Source organism: Terrapene carolina, unplaced genomic scaffold (genome assembly GCF_002925995.2).
Source record: "Terrapene carolina triunguis isolate 2854851 unplaced genomic scaffold, T_m_triunguis-2.0 Scaffold88, whole genome shotgun sequence".
NCBI classification, from domain to species: Eukaryota; Metazoa; Chordata; order Testudines; family Emydidae; genus Terrapene; species Terrapene triunguis.
This window is the reverse complement of record NW_020664439.1, coordinates 47,078,001-47,096,500: the sequence shown is the minus strand read 5'-3', so window position 1 is coordinate 47,096,500 and position 18,500 is coordinate 47,078,001.

Here is an 18,500-nt window from a genome sequence, read left to right as displayed (position 1 = left end):
TGGGAGGGAGTTTGGGGTGCGGGCTCTGGGATGGGGTAGGGGGTTGGAGTACAGGAGGAGCTCTGGGAGAGAGTTTGGGTGCGGGCTCTGGGTTGGGGCAGGGGGTTAGGGTGCAGGAGAGGGTGAAGGGTCTGAAAGATCTGTGACGTGCTTGTACTGTCAGGGTGAGACACTGCTTGATTCAAATCCTGTCTAGTTTATAGACCTTAGACTGTGAATTTATTTTATTTCTCAGGTAACCAACTTTGATCTCTAGGCTCACTACTTATAATCATTTAAAATCGATCTTTCTGTAGTTAATAAATCTGTTTTATATTTTACCTAAAACAGTGTGATTTGATTGAAGTGCTTGGGAAATCTGCTCAGGTTACAAAGGCTGGTGCACATTCACTTCCCTTTGTAGAAGTGGCGAACTTAATGAACTTACACTGCTCAGGCTTCTGACCAGGCCAGGCCAGTACAGCCCTGGGGTGCAAGGCTGGGGGGAATTGGCTGGAGCCTCTCTATTGTTGGTTCATGAGTGGCTGAGAGAAGCATTCATGTAACTCATTTGGATGCATCCCTGCCTGTGGGTGTCTGTGTAAGTGCAGGACCCGCAGGAGGTTTGGAGCTTTTCACAGAATGAGAGGGATACCCCAGGTTGGTGGGACAGAGGGCTCAGCTGTCCCACAGTTCAGGTTGCACCCCGGGAACCCCGTCACACAGAGTTTCATTTGTTTAACTTAAGGTGCAATTTCAAACATATCTAGTTAGACCAGTGAAAAAGACTCCCTCTTTCTTGGGGACCCCCTTTCATGTGGACCCTCTTTCTTTAGTTTCAACCAGGCTTATTTCAGTTTAAACTGGTTTAAAACTAAACAGTAGTAAGCCACTCTGAAACCAAAATAAGAGTGTCCACACAGAGCTTTGCACCAAACCACTTTAACTAAACCAATGTAAGCTTGTGTGTAGGCAAGACTTAAGCAGTGATGATGCATGGGGAGGATAAACCCAGCTTGACACCTAGATCTGAGGCAGAATTTGCGGGCCCAACAAAAAAACATCTTTACACTTGAAAACAGAGCACAGAAGTCACAGAAACCCACTACGCCAACCGTGCAGTCACTTTTCAGGGCAGAATCTCTCATTAAAAGCCAAAGCGCTCTTTGCTCTGCATGGATGTTCAAGAAACCACCATACATGTGGTAGAAGATCTAACATGATGTGCACATAAAAAGCTCAGTTCATGACCTCTCACTGGGGTAACCCTCACATTCCCATCCACTACCCACTCGTTATTACCTTCTCTTTCCTGTGTCAAGTCTAAATTAGAGTGTGAAATCTTTGTGGCTGGTACCTCTGTCATTACGTTGACTGGAAAGTATCAAAGAATTCTAGGATGCTGTAGAAACAAACTAAAGAACAAACAGCTCAATCATAACATGATTTGCTAGTGCCCCATTAGGCTGGAGTTATTCACGTGAGATCTGCTAGAACTTTTGATCAAGAAGTGAAACAACTTATGGTGAAGAGCAAAGACAGCAAAGTTATGCAAGATTCCTAGCAATGTCAGGCAAATATAACAGGAGCAGCACGCTTAGTCCCTACTGTATTTCCAGTACGATTTTACTGATGCGAGTCAAAATGCTAATCTGTTTTAACCCTTTTTATTGTCTGAGCAGAAGTCTTTGAAAAATGGCCTTTCTTTCCCCATAGAACTGCACATAGTTCGTGTAGTGAAGCTGTTAAAATGAATACATTATGGCAAAATATTGCAGGGACACTCAGTTCTGAACACTTGGGAGCTATGTGTGCAGACAGCAGGAGCGGAGGTCAGAAATGGGGCACCGTATGTAGATGGCTAATGTCAGTGAATATAGGAAGTCTCCTTTTTGGCATAGTTATCCATAACATCCACAAGTGGCCAAATCCTGCCTCTTCATTCTCAGAGTTGCAGCATTGTTATACATGCCCCTTTTCACAAACGTCTCCAGGCCTTCCCCCGTGCTGCCCCCTTCCTGAGCTCATCCATACAGCTGCTACCCTCTCCACCTTTAAATCCTTCCTGAAGACTGCCTGGAAGCCTGTGCTGTCTGCAAGGAATCTAGCTGAGTTATAGTGGCTAGACCAAGACTCAGCCAAGCAGCACCTTGGCCACTCTGCATATTGTAACCCCGATCTTCCTAAAGCGCCTCGCAAAAGAGACTGTGCCTCATTTCTGTAGGAAAGCCACCTAGCGTCTTTTCAGCATGACAAGAAATAGTAGTTTGCATTTCTACCTGTCTTCTTTCCAAAGAACAGAAATTTTACTAGGCAAGGAAAGTGACATGGCAATTCAAGTTAGTTATAACTCAAAGCTGGGAAGCCAATTCAGTTTATAAAAAGACAACTGGATGCTAGGTGACCTCAAAAGGTTGAATGAAAAACGAGATAGTGGGTGGTCTAGTAATGCCACGAAGCCACGGAGAAGCTCCTCTTGGAGTTAGGACTTCTAAGTCGGTTTATTCCTCGCTACACCATTCTCATGGTGTCACCACATCTTAATGTCTCATCAGTGTTTCATGATGCAACACCGTCACACAGCGCTGAATCAACACGATGCTGATTTTTGGGAGGGGGGAAAGGGGAGGGAAGACCAGGCAAAATGCTACACAAAACGTGCTGTGAGGTTTCATGGGCCCGAGAAGTGCTCTCAGAACCCAAGAACATCCTGTGAGCAAGATTTCCCTGTCAAAAATAAAAGAAGCTCAGAAAATTCAGACAGCACAGAAGAGCAGCTACATTGGTCAAAGATTGAGATATTGGGGTCAGGCTGAACAGCCACCAGAGCCAATTAAGAGGAGATCATTCTGGAGGCTGGGGAACTGTTGCTCTTAATTCAGCATACAAAACACCCAAAAGGAGTAGTAAATATATTTTCTTTTCAACACAAGAGCAATGCTGATTCAGCCTCTCTCATTCTGCTGCTGGAGCTTCTGGTGTCCCCATGGTATGCCCAGGTTTGGCATTGAATAAAAAAAGCAAAAGCGGTTTTCTATTTTAGGCAAAACAACAAGGAGAAAGAACCTAAAATATTCATACACTGGTCCATTTACAGCCAGCCTCCTATAAAGAACAGTTTTACGTGGGAGGAAACCAGCCAGACTCAGATATGACTGTTGGACCATCTAGTCCTGTCTCCTGCCTTGACAGTTGCAGATGCCTTGTTCTTCAAAGGGAGCCCAAAAGCCATCACATTGCTCCTAGCTGTGCAATTCTATACTAAAGAGACCAGGAGGGAAATCCCTTCCTGAATGCAGCAGCAGATCAGAATACAACCAGAAGAATGAACTGGTTGCTCCTTATATATCACCCTGTTTTGCATAACTACATAATTAGCAGACAGTTATATATCCCTTTTAAATTTGGCCCTTGAGTCACAATCACATGGGAAAGACAGCACGGAAGCACCTGGTCTTTGTGCGTGTTGGCTATATGTTATGCAAAGGCTTCTGAATTCAGCGCTCTCTCCAGCTACACCCTTTGTTTATTATTTTCTCCTAGGGCTTTTTCGCAACTTCTTCCACTACCAGCATAAAGTAGGTTGCAACATCCTCCCCCGATTTTCCCTGTATCACTGTTCTCCAAATGCCAACCAGCAATATCACATTACACACTTGCTCAACTGGACAAAGCATCTGCAGTCTCCATCTCTCCATTCTTCTCTCCCTTGGGAGAAGGTTATTTTGGAGAGATCGGCGATAAGATCAGCATCTCGTAACTCATTCTTGAGCCTGTCAGCTCATCACCATGCTATCTGTGCACCACCCAGGTAGAATTTGCAGGTGGTGCTGTTCTGAAGAGCTACTAAGCCTCCATAGGGCACTGGAGGAGGTTAGGAACAGTAATTAGCAGGGCTTTGAATGGCTCAGGGGGTTGTCAGGGGATTACAGAAGTTTTATCTTTGGTTGGCCAGTTAGAATGTGGCCCAGTTCACTTAGTGAAGCAAGTTAGCGGGCTCAGCCCAATTCCGAGTGGATGGGGGTCTACCTCACACTGAAAAGACCCCACACAAAATGCCCTGGACCGCAGTCTCTGTAAGGAGGTGAAAGACAATCACCATGGAAACTCCTTTTACTCCCAATGCTTGTTTACACTAGAATAATTGCACCGGTGCAACAAAACTGGAGCATGTTGCAACACTGCGGCATGTCCAGGCAGACCATGCCGGCAGGGTGGACTCATCACACTGCGTCCACACAGAACTCCCTGCAGCCATTGTGTGGCCTGGGGTTTAGCACACCTGCCCCACTATTTGTGGTTCAGCTCCCCAGAGAGGGTACACAATAGAACATGTGTTTGCACCTGTTCCCATTTTTGGTTTGCTCCATTGCTTCCTTCAAATGGCTCTGTCCTTCCCAAGAATCTGTGCGTGGGAAGGACTACACCCTGTTATGCTTTAACACACACCATGCCAGAGAAAGTCAGCCTTCCTCTGATTCACTTCCAGGTTGACTTTGAAGGAAGGAAGGAAGAACCGTTGAGTGCCACTGTTTGAGATTAAATAGTATGGTTTTATTGTCACTTATTCAATCACTGTTGTGTAGCTTCTTCTGCCCTTGTTTCATGCTGTGTTTTGTAGCAGTTTCCTTCTCTCTTGGATCCCTCTAGGATCCAGAGAGAGGAGTCGTCACCTGACCCCAGGGTAAGAACATCCCTCCAGACCCTTCCATGTAGCACAGCAAATTCTCCATCCCCCTCCCGCTGTGACGGGTTGAATCACAGAAACCCCCTGGGAGCTGCCACCTGATGTGCCAAGACTACTTCTGCCCCCTGCTTTCCCTGCCAGCTCGGGACCCCAGCACCCTGTCTTGCTGAGCCAGACACTCCCGTCTGCTCCAGCACAGACCCAGGGTCTGAATTACTTGCCCCAAAGCTGCAGGTTTACCTGAAAGCAGCTAACAGAAGTGTTTCTGTCTTTAACACTTAGATGCCCAACTTCCAATGGGGTCTAAACCCAAATAAATCCGTTTTACCCTGTATAAAGCGTATACAGGGTAAACTCATAAATTGTTTGCCCTCTATAACACTGATCGAGAGATATGCACAGCTGTTTGCTCCTCCAGGTATTAATACATACTCTGAATTAATTAATAAGTAAAAAGTGATTTTATTAAATACAGACAGTAGGATTTAAGTGGTTCCAAGTAGTAAGAGACAGAACAAAGTAAGTCACCAGGCAAAATAAAATAAAATGCGCAAATCTATGTCTAATCAAACTGAATACAGATAATCTCACCCTCAGAGATGCTTCAGTAAGTGTTTTCCTCAGACTGGACCCCTTCCAGGCCTGGGCACAATTCTTTCCCCTGGTACAGCTCTTGTTCCAGCTCAGGTGGTAGCTAGGGGATTCTTCATGATGGCTTCTCTTCTTCTTTGTTCTGTTCCACCCCTTTATATATCTTTTGCATAAGGCGGGAATCCTTTGTCCCTCTGGGTTTCCACCCCCCTGCTCACTGGAAAAGCACCAGGTTAAAGATGGATTCCAGTTCACGTGACATGATCATATGTCACTGTAAAACCCCAAGCCTTCATTCCTCCCAGCCTGACTCACAGGAAGGCCTGCCTGCAAACAGAACCATCCAGTCAATTGTCCTGGTTGATGGGAGCCATTAAGATTCCAAACCACCATTAATGGCCCACACTTTGCATAATTACAATAGGCCCTCAGAGTTATATGTCATATTTCTAGTTTCAGATACAAGAGTGATACCTTGATAAAAATAGGATGACCACACTCAGTAGACAATAAGCTTTGTAATGATACCTTACAAGAGACCTTTTGCATGAAGCATATTCCAGTTACATGGTATTCACTCATTATCAAATGTTTATAAAATCCTATAGACTGCAACGTCACACCCGCAACTAATGCAGAGGGTTAGGGCTGGAGGAAACAGGGTTTACTTGGTTTATGGCAGTGAGGCGGGTGGTGATCTGCGATATACGTGGTGGTAGGAAGTGAGCCTTCTTGTGTTTCTTAACTGGTGTCCCTTTCTCTTTCAAACCTCAGGAATACACGAGATGCCTGGAACACAGTGGCCCTCTCAATCACGACCCTCATTACTACAGTAACCGAGCGCCTCGGAAGTTCACAAACACGCTAGGCTGTGAGTGAGAGATGCATTCCCAGCATCTGCGCGCGTGCAGTGGCTGCTGACGAAGGAGACTGCATTGTCCTTGGCGTTTTTATATTAAATAAAGAGATCATTTGGATGGTCAAAAAGTTGTATTTTGCATGGTCTATGTGCCCTTTCTTGATCCTTTGGAGGCGCCAGATGGGGGGCCAGGCACAGCATCACCTTGGATGCTCTAGGACCTGACCGTCACAGGGGCTGAGGACAGGATGAATACTTCTCCAGCTGAGTACTGCTTTGGCTGTCCCCAGGCCCGCACGAAACCAGGACATGGGTGGATCGCTAGGTGAAAGACCCAGTGGCCTGCGCTGCCTGTGAAGGTTAAGCAAGAGTATTATGGGATTGCACTGGGAAGACTAACTGCATTCATGCAGCTGCAACCCCAGCACTTGCAGTCACATTTGCACTTCAACAGTGAGGTTTGCTTCTGAACCTCCTGTCTGCTATATTTGCATTTATGTTTTTGTTCACCAGCCAATGCACAGAGAGAAGAAAACCTTCAGTGTTTCTTAGCTACAATATGCACCTTTGCAGAACAATTTTGTTTTAAGCACCGATGTGTTGCACTGAATAAACAACATGGAAGTGAGCATCAAGAGGAGTGCCCTAGAAATGGGCTGAAGCGGGTCTATTAGGTCATCTTTCCAATCCCTAAAAGTTAGAATAGTTTACATGTCCCATCCCAGATCAAACTGGCCATGTTCAATACAGCTATTACCTGTCCCTGACTGTCTCAGTCTTCAGTAGCCATCACTTTCGCAGCCAGCCTCTGGCAAAGCGTATACTTAAGATAGGAGCACAAGAATGACAAGCAAAGCCTATCAGAGTGGTGAACAGACAGGGAAGCATCAGGACATAAGCAGGGCCGGCTCCAGGGTTTTTGCCGCCCCAAGCGGTGAATAAATAAATAAATAAAGCCACGATTGCGATCGGCGGCAGCTCCACTGCGCCGCTTTCTTCTTCGGCGGCAGGTCCTTCCCTCCGAGAGGGACCGAGGGATCCGCCGCCGAATTGCCGCCAAAGAGCCCGACGTGCCGCCCCTTCCCCTTGGCCGCCCCAAGCACCTGCTTGCTGTGCTGGTGCCTGGAGCCGGCCCTGGACATAAGGAAATTGGGACATAAAGAGTCATTGACCCCCAGTCTATCATCCTGGACCAAATGACACCTCTGTAGGTGTCAGGTTTTTGCTCCAACCCCTCAGACAGAGACAAGCACCTACAAGATCTCTATCAAGCATTCTTACAACTACAATACCCACCTGCTGAAGTGAAGAAACAGATCGACAGAGCCAGAAGAGTACCCAGAAGTCACCTCCTACAAGCCAGGCCCAACAAAGAAAGTAACAGAACGCCACTAGCCGTCACCTTCAGCCCCCAACTAAAACCTCTCCAGCGCATCATCAAGGATCTACAACCTATCCTGAAGGATGATCCCTCACTCTCACAGATCTTGGGAGACAGGCCAGTCCTCGCTTACAGACAGTCCCCCAACCTGAAGCAAATACTCATCAGCAACCACACACCACACAGCAAAAACACTAACCCAGGAACCTATCCTTGCAACAAAGCCAGTTGCCAACTCTGTCCACATATCTATTCAGGGGACACCATCATAGGACCTAATAACATCAGCCACGCCATCAGGGGCTCGTTCACCTGCACATCTACCAATGTGGTATATGCCATCATGTGCCAGCAATGCCCCTCTGCCATGTACATTGGCCAAACCGGACAGTCTCTATGCAAAAGAATAAATGGACACAAATCAGACGTCAAGAATTATAACATTCAAAAACCAGTCGGAGAACACTTCAACCTCCTTGGTCACTCGATTACAGACCTCAAAGTTGCAATACTCCAACAAAAAACCTTCAAAAACACACTCCAACGAGAAACTGCAGAATTGGAATTAATTTACAAACTGGACCCCATTAAATTAGGCTTGAATAAAGACTGGGAGTGGATGGGTCATTACACAAAGTAAAACCGATTTCCCCATGCTAATTTCCCCCCCCCCCCTACTGTTACTCACACCTTCTTGTCAACTGTTGGAAATGGGCCATCCTGATTATCACTACAAAAGTTTTTTTTCTCCTGCTGATAATATCTCAGCTTAACTGATTACTCTCGTTAGAGTTGGTATGGCAACACCCATTTTTTCATGTCCTGTGTGTATATATATCTTCCCACTGTATTTTCCACTGCATGCATCCGATGAAGTGGGTTCTCGCCCATGAAAGCTTATGCTCAAATAAATTTGTTAGTCTCTAAGGTGCCACGAGGACTCCTCGTTCTTTTTGCTCTGTAGGTGTGTCTGCTAGAACAGCTATTCATCTATCAAGAACATAAGAACTGCCGTACTGGGTCAGACCAATGGGCCATCTAGCCTAGTATCCTGGCTCCAAAGGTGACTGGTACCAGAGCTTCAGGAGGAGTGTACACAGGGTAATTTTGGAGAGATTCACACGTCTTTCCCTCCCGGATTCTGGCAGTAAGAGGTCCAGAGTTGCTCCGAGCATGGGGTTACATCTCTGACCATCTTGGCTACTATCCTCATTGATGGACCTATCCTCTGAACTTACCAAGCTCTTTTTTGAACCCATTTTTACTTTTGGCCATCACAACATCCCAAGACGATGAGTTCCACAGGTTAACTGTGCATTGTGTGGAAGGGCTTCTTCTTGTTTATATTAAATGTGCTGCCTGTTAATTTCTTTGGGTGACCCCTGGTTTTTGTATTGCTGGAAAGGGTAAATACCACTTCTCTATTCACTTTCTCCACACACCAGTCATGATTTTATAGACCTCTATCCTATCCACCCCCCTTAGTCGTCTCTTTTCTAAGCTGGACAGTCCCTAATCGTTTTAGTCTCTACTCGTATGGAAGCGGTTCCATATTCTTGTTCGTCTTTGTTACCCTTCTCTGAACATCTTCCAGCTCCTCTAGATATCCTATTTGAAATGGGGTGACCAGAAATGGGTGCATTCTTCAAGGTGTGGGTGCACTGTGGATTTATACAGTGGTATGATATTTTCTATCTTATTACATATCCTTTTCCTCATGGTTCCTGAAATTCAGTTAAGCCTTTTTGACTGCTGTTGTGCCTGAGCTGAAGTTTTCAGAGAATTATCCACGACTAAGGCTCTGTGTTTGTCACGGATTCCATGACTTTCCGTGACCTCCGTGACTTCTGCAGCGGCCCGTGCGGCTGGCCCGGGAGCTGCCTGAGCAGCTTGGGCAACCCCTGGGCCAGTCGCACTGGCTGCTGCTGGGGCAGTCTTGGGCCCCCCCACCCTCTAGCAGCAGGAGTTTGGGTGTGGGGGGGCTCGGGATGGAGTGTGGGTGGTGCTTATTGGGGGGGCTCCCCGGAAGGGCGACAGGAACTCCCCTCCCTCAGCTCCTAGCTCCATGTGCTGACTCCGCCTGCAGGCACCGCCCCCGCAGCTCCCATTGGCTGTGGTTCCCAGCCAATGGCAGCTGCAGAACCGGGGCTTGGGGCAGGGCAGAGGCAGCACATGGAGCTAGGAGTTGGAGCTCGCCACTTCCCAGGAGCCTGCTAGGGAACCTGCCCCAGCCTTGCTAACCCCCCTCCCCAAAGCACCCATGGTGTCCCCCCAGGGACGCAACCCTTCCCCGAACACCCGCGGCTCCACCCTGGGCAGCGTCCCACCACACCCGCCATGTCCCCCCTGGGCAGCCCCCCCCCCCGCCAAGTTTTAGTCAGGGGTATGTTGTAAAAGTCATGGACAGGTCACGGGCTGTGAATTTTTGTTTACTGCCCGTGACTTTTACTAAAAATACCCGTGACTAAAACATAGCCTTATCCATGACAACTCCACAATCTCTTTCTTGAGCGGTTACAGCTATGTTAGAACCCATTATTATATATCCATAGTTGGGATTATTTTTTCCAACATGTATTATTTGCACTTAACATTGAATTTCATCAGCCGTTTTGCTGCTGCACAGTTTAGTGAGATCCCTTTGTAACTCTTCGCAGTCAGCTTTGGTCTTAACTATCTTGAGTAATTTTGCATCATCTGCAAACTTTGCCATTTCACTGTTCACGCCCTTTTCCTGACTGTTAATGAATATGTTGAACAGCACAGGTCCTTGGGGAAACCCCATTATTTACCCCTCTCCATTCTGAAAACTGACCATTTATTCCTACCCTTTGTTTCTTATCTTTCAACCAGTTACTGATCCATGTGAGGATCTTCCCTCTTATCCCAAGACAACTTAGTTTCCCAAAGAGCCTTTGGTGAGGGACCATCTCAAAGGCTTTTTGAAAGTCCAAGTACACTATATATGAACTGGATCATCCTTTTCCACATGCTTGTTGATAGCATAAGAGAATTCTAATAGATTGGTGAGGCACGATTTCCCTTTACAAAAGCCGCGCTGATTCTTCCCCAACATATCGTGTTAATCTAAAGAATGTGGTAATTCTGTTCTTTACTATAGTTTCTACCACTTTGCCCAGTACTGAAGCCAGGCTCACCTGCCTATAATTGCCAGGCTCTTCTCTGGAGCCCTTTTAAAAATTGGCATTATGTTAGCTATTTTCCAGTCTTGTGGTAGATGCTGATTTCAGTGATAGGTTACATATTACAGTTAGGAGTTCCACAATTTCATAGAATATCAGGGTTGGAAGAGATCTCAGGAGGTCATCTAGTCCAACCCCCCCTGCTCAAGGCAGGACCAATCTCCAGACAGATTTTTATCCCAGTTCCCTAAATGGCCCCCGCAAGGATTGAACTCACAACCCTGGGTTTAGCAGGCCAATGCTCAAACCACTGAGCTATCCCTCCCAGAGCGCTTGCTGAATACTATCTTGGCCTGGTAACTTATTACTGTTTAATTTATCAGTTTGTTCCAAAACCTCTTCTATTGAGGCATCGATGTGTGACAGTACTTCAGATTGGTCTGCCAAAAAAATTCTCTGATGTAGGGATCTCCCCCACATCTTCTGCAGTGAAGAATGATGCAAAGAATTCATTTAGCTTCTCTGCAGTGGCCTTGTCTTCCTTGAGTGCTCCTCTAGCACCTCTGCTGTCCAGTGGCCCCATTGACTGTTTGGCAGGCTTACTGCCTCTGATGTACATAAAGAAAAAAATCTTACTTGTTAGCTAGTGTTTGCGTCTTTGTAGGCATGTCATCTGCTCCGAGGGCCTTTGTCAAGAGATAACCTGTCCCTTTCCCCGCACAAAGGTACAGACAACACAGCCGCTCAACCTGACACTGAATTGGCCGATGCTCAGATACCACAATGATGGGTGCATTAGAAATATGGAGAGAGAATCCATGCTCTAAAGCTTTGACTTTTAAAACATGACCATTTTTGATTGGAGCAGATTACAAATAAACCTGGAGCATATCCCGCCCCAGCCACTGGCGTAGAATTCTGTATGTGATTTGATCTCAGGGTCTGGATTTTATTCTAAAAAGAGAGGTTTTGGGTTTTGTTCTTGTCCAGAAGTTTAGGACATGCCAAAGCCCCGCCCATACATCTCAGTTACATAGCTGCTGCCCTACCAGTAGGAAACAAGATACCCAGACACTAACTCCTTGTGGCATTAGAAGTGATTCTAAACCTTCCTTCTAAGACTCAGTGTGAACATTCCATCCTCTCTCAAACAAAGGGACAGAGCTCTTTGCCCAGAACAGAGATGGGGTTAGTTTTACTGGTGATGAATGCCGATAAATATAAATGCCCAAGAGAAGGAAAACTGGTGACAAATGAGTCCCTTTTTGTGGGCAAAGGCACTGAAAAGATTGGCTTCCTCCCACAAAACTGCGTCCGCCTTCTTTGAACCAAGTCTTGCCATGCGGTGAAGTTGGAACGACTGTCAAGTCCAGCTATGGGGGAGACAGGCTCGACTTGCATGTATCTGCTGCTTCCCCCGCAAGACTGGTTCACAGATTCCTAAACCGACATGTGGGCAGGATGCTACAGTGTGGCACCGGAATACTGCGTGGCCATGTTATGGCAAAGTTTGGGTCACCCGTCATCCCATAGATTTGTCCCTCAGAGCAAACGAAGGAAAGCAGCTGGCACCTATGTGAAATGACTGTGCATTGCAATAAGTGATTATTTGAAGACATTTTTCATAGCATCTTTCCTCTAGGAATATCACTACTTTAAAAAGAACGAGAAGTACTTGTGGCACCTTAGAGACTAACAAATTTATTTGGGCATAAGCTTTCGTGGGCTACAACCCACTGCATCGGATGCATGCAGTGGAAAATACAGTAGGAAGATATATATACACAGAGAACATGAAAAAATGGGGGTTGCCCCCAAAAGCTTATGCTCAAATAAATGTGTTCGTCTCTAAGGTGCCACAAGGACTCCTGTTCTTTTTGCTGATACAGACTAACACGGCTGCTACTCTGAAACCTGTCACTACTTTAAGTCTCCTTAAACCTCTGTTCCTATTAACTAGTCTGCAGTTGGGTAAACTGAAGCAGAGAGTCTTACCTATAGTCACACAGTTAATGGGAAAGCCGAGACTCCCAGTTCCTTTCCTCTAACCACTAGATACCATCCCCTCTTCTCTTAAGAGAAGAAAGTGGTGCTATAAAATATAACCAGTGTTTAAGTTTTAGTGAACCAAAAGGCATAGCTGTTGACTCTAATAGGAACTAAAGGTGGCCTTTGGTTCCTATCAGCCGGGCAGAAGGTGTCTTCTTTTGATGACTCAGCTGAAGTTGACAGGGTGCCCAGTAATTTTATTATCAGGTTGTCGACCCAATTTCACTAGTGCCCTCCTAATTTATTGTTTCACATTTCAAAATTACAGGGTTGACTCATTGCACAGCCGGAGGTTATAATGAAGTAACCCACTCGTCTTTTAGCTCATCCTTTGCTGGAGACAACGCAGATTGCAGAAGACTCCTGAGTAGGGAAGGGGATTGCAAAACAGAGGGCGACGTGTTATCTAGCCAGCGTGTGGGTAGCGAAACTGCCTCACATGAAACAGCTGGGTACAGAAGTGGGCATGAAGGTTAATTTGTTATTAATTTGAGGGTTGAAACTCGGAGGATTCAGCATCCAGAATTTCATGAGTGCCCAAACCTGTCTTAGAACCACATTGACTTGAACACACTGTGCCAACGTGCAAATCTCAGAGCTAGACTTCTTGCAAGATTTCCTGTACTACTTAGTTTTCCATGGAACAAAAGAGATGACATATGGCTGCTTTTCATATAGAAACACTTATTGTTCATATCTTATGATTTTTAAACAGCTAAGGGCATGGCGCACTGAGGAAGCTACTTTAACTGCAAGAAGCTGAACTACCTTTTATTCTGCCAGCCCTGGGCAAATTTAACATTTTCAGATGAAAAGAACTGTTGGACCATAAAAGGGATGTTTCTTTATGTCAGGTGCACAACTCTCTGCATGCACTTGGGTTTTTTTTCTCTTCTAGGAACTGTTACGATAAATGACACCGTTTGAGAAATATCAGGAAGCACTGGTTTCAGTGTGGAGACTTCTAGGTGCTGGCTGAGCTGTGGAAATATTGTGGGAATTGACTTCCCTCATGGCCGGCCACTACAGAAGTGGAGAAGTACAATGTTAAACTCCTCCACAGTAATGTACTACAACGTCACAATCAGAGCCTTCAGACTGCTCATGGGGAATAAGGAGCAGGAGCAGATGAACTAAGGGATTATCTACATGGGGAAATTGCCTGGAATGCCTGTTCTATTAGTGGATTAAGCTAACTAGTGGCAAAGGCATTATTCTTCTGGATTAAGAGAGACAGCAGTTCTGGAATGGCTAATCCAGTCCTCTTCCCTGTGCAGAAAAGCCCTAAACAGCAGATCTTATGGCCTCAAACATGTATCAAAGAAGAAACACTTACAAGAGAGGGGAAAACGAACAGCAGAATATCAGTAACACATGAACGGAATCATTTCCAAAGAGGATGAGTTTTCAGAATTTGCCCTGTGGAGGTCAGCATGCCTTTAACCCCTTCCCCTAGAAATAATCCACAACCTGGCAGTCAGAACACCCACCACACCAACTCCAGTGCCAGGGTAGCAGTCATTTGGTGAAAATAATGAGTGACGCTGTTTGTGGGTATGCATACACCGCCTCTGGGAGCAGGCCTCCTAGCCTAGGTCCATGGACTCATGCTAGCAAGGCTTGTTCTAGCATGCTAAATATAGCTGCATAGACCTTCCAGCTCAGCCAGCACACTGTCTACACAGGTATTTTTAGCACACGACTGTGAGCTCCACCAGCATGAGTCTGTGGGCCTGGGCTGGGAGGTTGGCTCCCAGATGCAGCGTAGACGTATCCTGTAAGTCTCCGCTAGGAAGCAGCAACACCGCCACTGTACTCGTATCCTCCCCTCCCCCACAGGAAGAGCGGCTCATGACCCGAAGACGGTCTCGCACCAGTAGAGAACGTACCCAGGCCGTTCAACTCTGCCATGTTTGATTGCTATCGCCAAAGAAGACTGGGCACGTCACCCACCCCATCCACGAGCTTAGACATGCTGAATGAGTTACACGTCACGGTGCTGCTCAAGGGAGCAGAGAATTACAGTAGAACCTCAGAGTTACGAACACCAGAGTTACAAACTGACCACACACCTCATTTGGAACCGGAAGTACACAATCAGGCAGCAGCAGATACACACACACACACAAATAATAATTAAGCAAATGCAGTACAGTATTGTGTTAAAGGTAAACTACTAAAAAATAAAGGAAAAGCAGCATTTTTATTCTACATAGTCAAGTTTCAAAGCTGTATTGTCAACGATCAGTTTTACACTTTGGAAAGAACAACCATGACGTTTTGTTCCGAGTGACGAACGTTTCAGAGTTCCGAACAACCTCCATTCCCAAGGTGTTTGTAACTCTGAGGTTCCACTGTATCCCCATTTTGCAAGTGAGGAAACTATGGCACAGAAATTGGAGCTAACAGGAGCCTGGCTGCCTGTTCCCAGGCACCTCTCCCACTGCCTACAGGCTTCAATGGCCTGATGTTCAGAAGGGCTCAGCAGTGAAAATTTTGCCCTAATTTTCATTGTTTACACTAATGAGTCAATGGCAAACCTAGAATAGAACCCTAGTCACTGCTTCCCGTCTCACACCTTAACCACAAAAACATCCTGTTGTCCACTAGATTAGGAAGGTCACCAATGTCCCTGTTCACAACATTGCTCAGCCGGAGGTGTTGTGAAGAGCTGTATCCTCCTCCCCCACACACAGAGCAGCAAGAGTAAAAAATGGCCTCCTTTTACTCACTATTTATTCACCCCCATTTGTCTACCAACTCTCCTCATTTCACTGTCAGCCTCACTTTACTGACATTGCTCTGCAGAGCAATACAGCTACAGGAGAGCAAGCTGGATTCTGCTCCACCTTGTGCATCATGAATGCCACTCCTGTCTAAATCCTAATGAATGAACCTTTATGGCTGGGGACTGCATCCAAGGCCGAACAAGCAATGTAGATAGATGAGAAAGAAAAAGTCATCTGGACTTGTGAGCTGATTGAGAACAACAGAGAAGCCACTGGGAATGAATTCATTTGGAGGTCCCAGAATGTCCATTTTACAGTCAGTGCCTGGGCTATAACAGTGCTTTAAAGAGCCTCGTTGTTTACAAGAAACTTGAAGAGAAAATACAAAAGCCAGCCAGGCCCAGGAGACAGAGAGCTGGCTGACTTAAAATGAGCCTTTCAAGTATCCCTGCTAAAAATGTCGCTGCTGGGGGCTAATGTGCTGCTTGTCTTGGCTCATTAGAGAGCCTTCCCATCCTAAGACATGCATCTGAGACTAAGGCGGGTGGTAGGTTGCTACCTGAGGGAAGGCGGCTGAGGATTAAGAACATAGCTGAGGAATGGGTCTGTCAGGTCACTTCACTTGCTGTTGCAGGTCAGATGTGAACACGTCAGACACACTCTTGTCAGCCGCCATCAGCCGTGATGTCCCATCCTCTCCCTTCTGACCTCCCCTTTCCCTTCCCTAAGGTTAGAATGGCATCTGTAGCCTCTTCATGGAGCTTCAACTCAGCTGTGCCATGGTGCTCCTCCCCCCGGAGGGCGGATGGGCTAAAGGAGGTGACAACCTTCCGATAAAGCTGCAGAAGGAGGAAGTGTCATCCCAATCGGGTCAGCAAACTGCTCTGGGGGGGGGGGGGCCCTTTTCCTGAGTCTCCAGCACTTCGCGGCAGCCATCTGCACAGCCCTGTTCTGAGGGATGCTTCTGACACTTGGTGTTCAGGGCAGAAGATGGGGGAAAAGGGTAAAAGCAATTAACCTCCGGCAGCAACAGGACCCCACCCCAATCCCTCCCTGGCCTTCTGCAGGGACTTCTCCTTTCAAGGTTTGCTTCTCAGTACAGCACCCTCTTCTAGAAATATGGGCAGGGAAATGAGTTGATCTCCTCTTTCCAGGTCCTAACAAAGAGGGGCTAGGATCAAAGCCCCAACCCTCGAACTTCAGGGGAAGGGGGATTTAAAACCAGACCTGAGTGCAGGTCTGATTTATTGAGCTCCAGCTTAGCAATATGTTCCTTGTCGACACTTGTGTCACCAGAGCTACCATCATTCAGGCATTCCCATCACTGAAGGTTTTTCAGAACAGATTAGATAGACCTATCCAGGATGGTCTAGAATTACTCGGCCAACCTCAGCACAGGGGGCTGGACTTGACTTCTTGAGGTCCCTTCCTACATTTCTATGAGGCGGCCCCTTGCCGGCAGTCTCAGCAGAAGACTGAGCTCCCTTCTCCAGCTCAGCATCAAGATGTCCATGCTAGAAGAGATGCAAGTTAGTCCAACTTCTGCCAGGGCCGCCCAGAGGATTCAGGGGGCCTGGGGCAAAGCAATTTCGGGGACCCCTTCCATAAAAAAAGTTGCAATACTATAGAATACTATATTCTCGTGGGGGCCCCTGCAAGGCCCGGGGCAAATTGCCCCACTTGCCCCCCCCTCTGGGAGGCCCTGACTTCTGCTTCCCCCCTTCATGACCAGGAGGAGAGCGGCAGGCAGTGGAGGAAGACACGGGCCTCCCCATTCGATTCAACAGACCCTTCTGGAGAGCGACACTGCACTTTTTGTGAAAACTGGCATATTATTCCACAGTGAAAACAAACCCTATTCTTTCAGTCAGAAAAACACACTTGATCCTGTAAAGAGCAGCATTTCTGGGCATTCAGCAGCAGCCAAGCTCACGATGGGAAAAATAACAGGTGTTTGTCAGGCACTCCTTGTTTATTCACAGTACTTAAAATAATTGCTTTAAAAAAATCCTATAGAGATTTAATTTTCCATGCTGCCGCATTTAAAAAGAAAAGAAAAAACCACCACCCTGAGCTGGGCTCTCTTTAATCGAATGCAATTCATTACGAAAGAGGTGTTCTTTCTGTTGTGGTAGCAAAAGAAACCCGCGTATGAAAGCTCCCAAGGAAAGAACGTTCGAGCCGATTCCTACCTAGAACCCAAGGCACCCAAACACGCAGCCTCTTTCACTGGGCTTTCAAGGTGGGAACGTTTCAATAGCCGAAGCATCGTTTTATTGTCAAGTCCATGCAAAGGGAAAGGACTGAATTCCTGCAATCTGTTCCCTCGGTCGGGCCTCTCCTTCACTCTGTCTCTTGAAGAGAAACGACAGCCTAAGGCGAGACTGTCGCTTTACCTCCAGCTCTCGGGTAGCTGCTCTAGCCCCCATCAATGCCCCAGAGACAAATCATAGAATCATAGAATCATAGAATATCAGGGTTGGAAGGGACCTCAAGAGGTCATCTAGTCCAACCCCCTGCTCAAAATCTCCTGCTCCGCTCTCCCCTTGCTCCTATGGAAAGTAATTTGCTGCTAGGTCCGACCAATAGCAGATTACTTCCCATTGCTGGCTCAACTGTACAGGCTCATGCATTGGTGGGGGCAGGGGGAATATAGTCAGGGCTCCACCAATTCGCGCCAGCCCCGCAAGGTTGGGCCTCAACAGCCTGGTGAGACCTTGCATGTGTTTTGTCACGAGAGTGCTCTGTGCCTGTATGTGTGTCTAGTTAATAGAGAAGGTGCTGGTAGATGGCGCTTAAGCATACAGTGCATGGTCCTGGGGACCCATAAAACTTTTTGTTGTGGGTACAAAGAGGAAGCCTTTCGTAGTGCGCACTAGCTCGTAACAGACTTTGCCGAGCTTCTGAATCTTCATGCTCCACTTAGGACCAGGGCACTCAACGGGCCCTACTCAGGAACGCAGCGTCCTTGTGCTTTGCAGGAGAGCTTGGTGGGGGGAATCCAGGCGCAACAAGAGCTTGTCAGGAGACAGGGCCACCCAGAGGATTCAGGGGGCCTGGGGCAAAGCAATCTCGAGGGCCC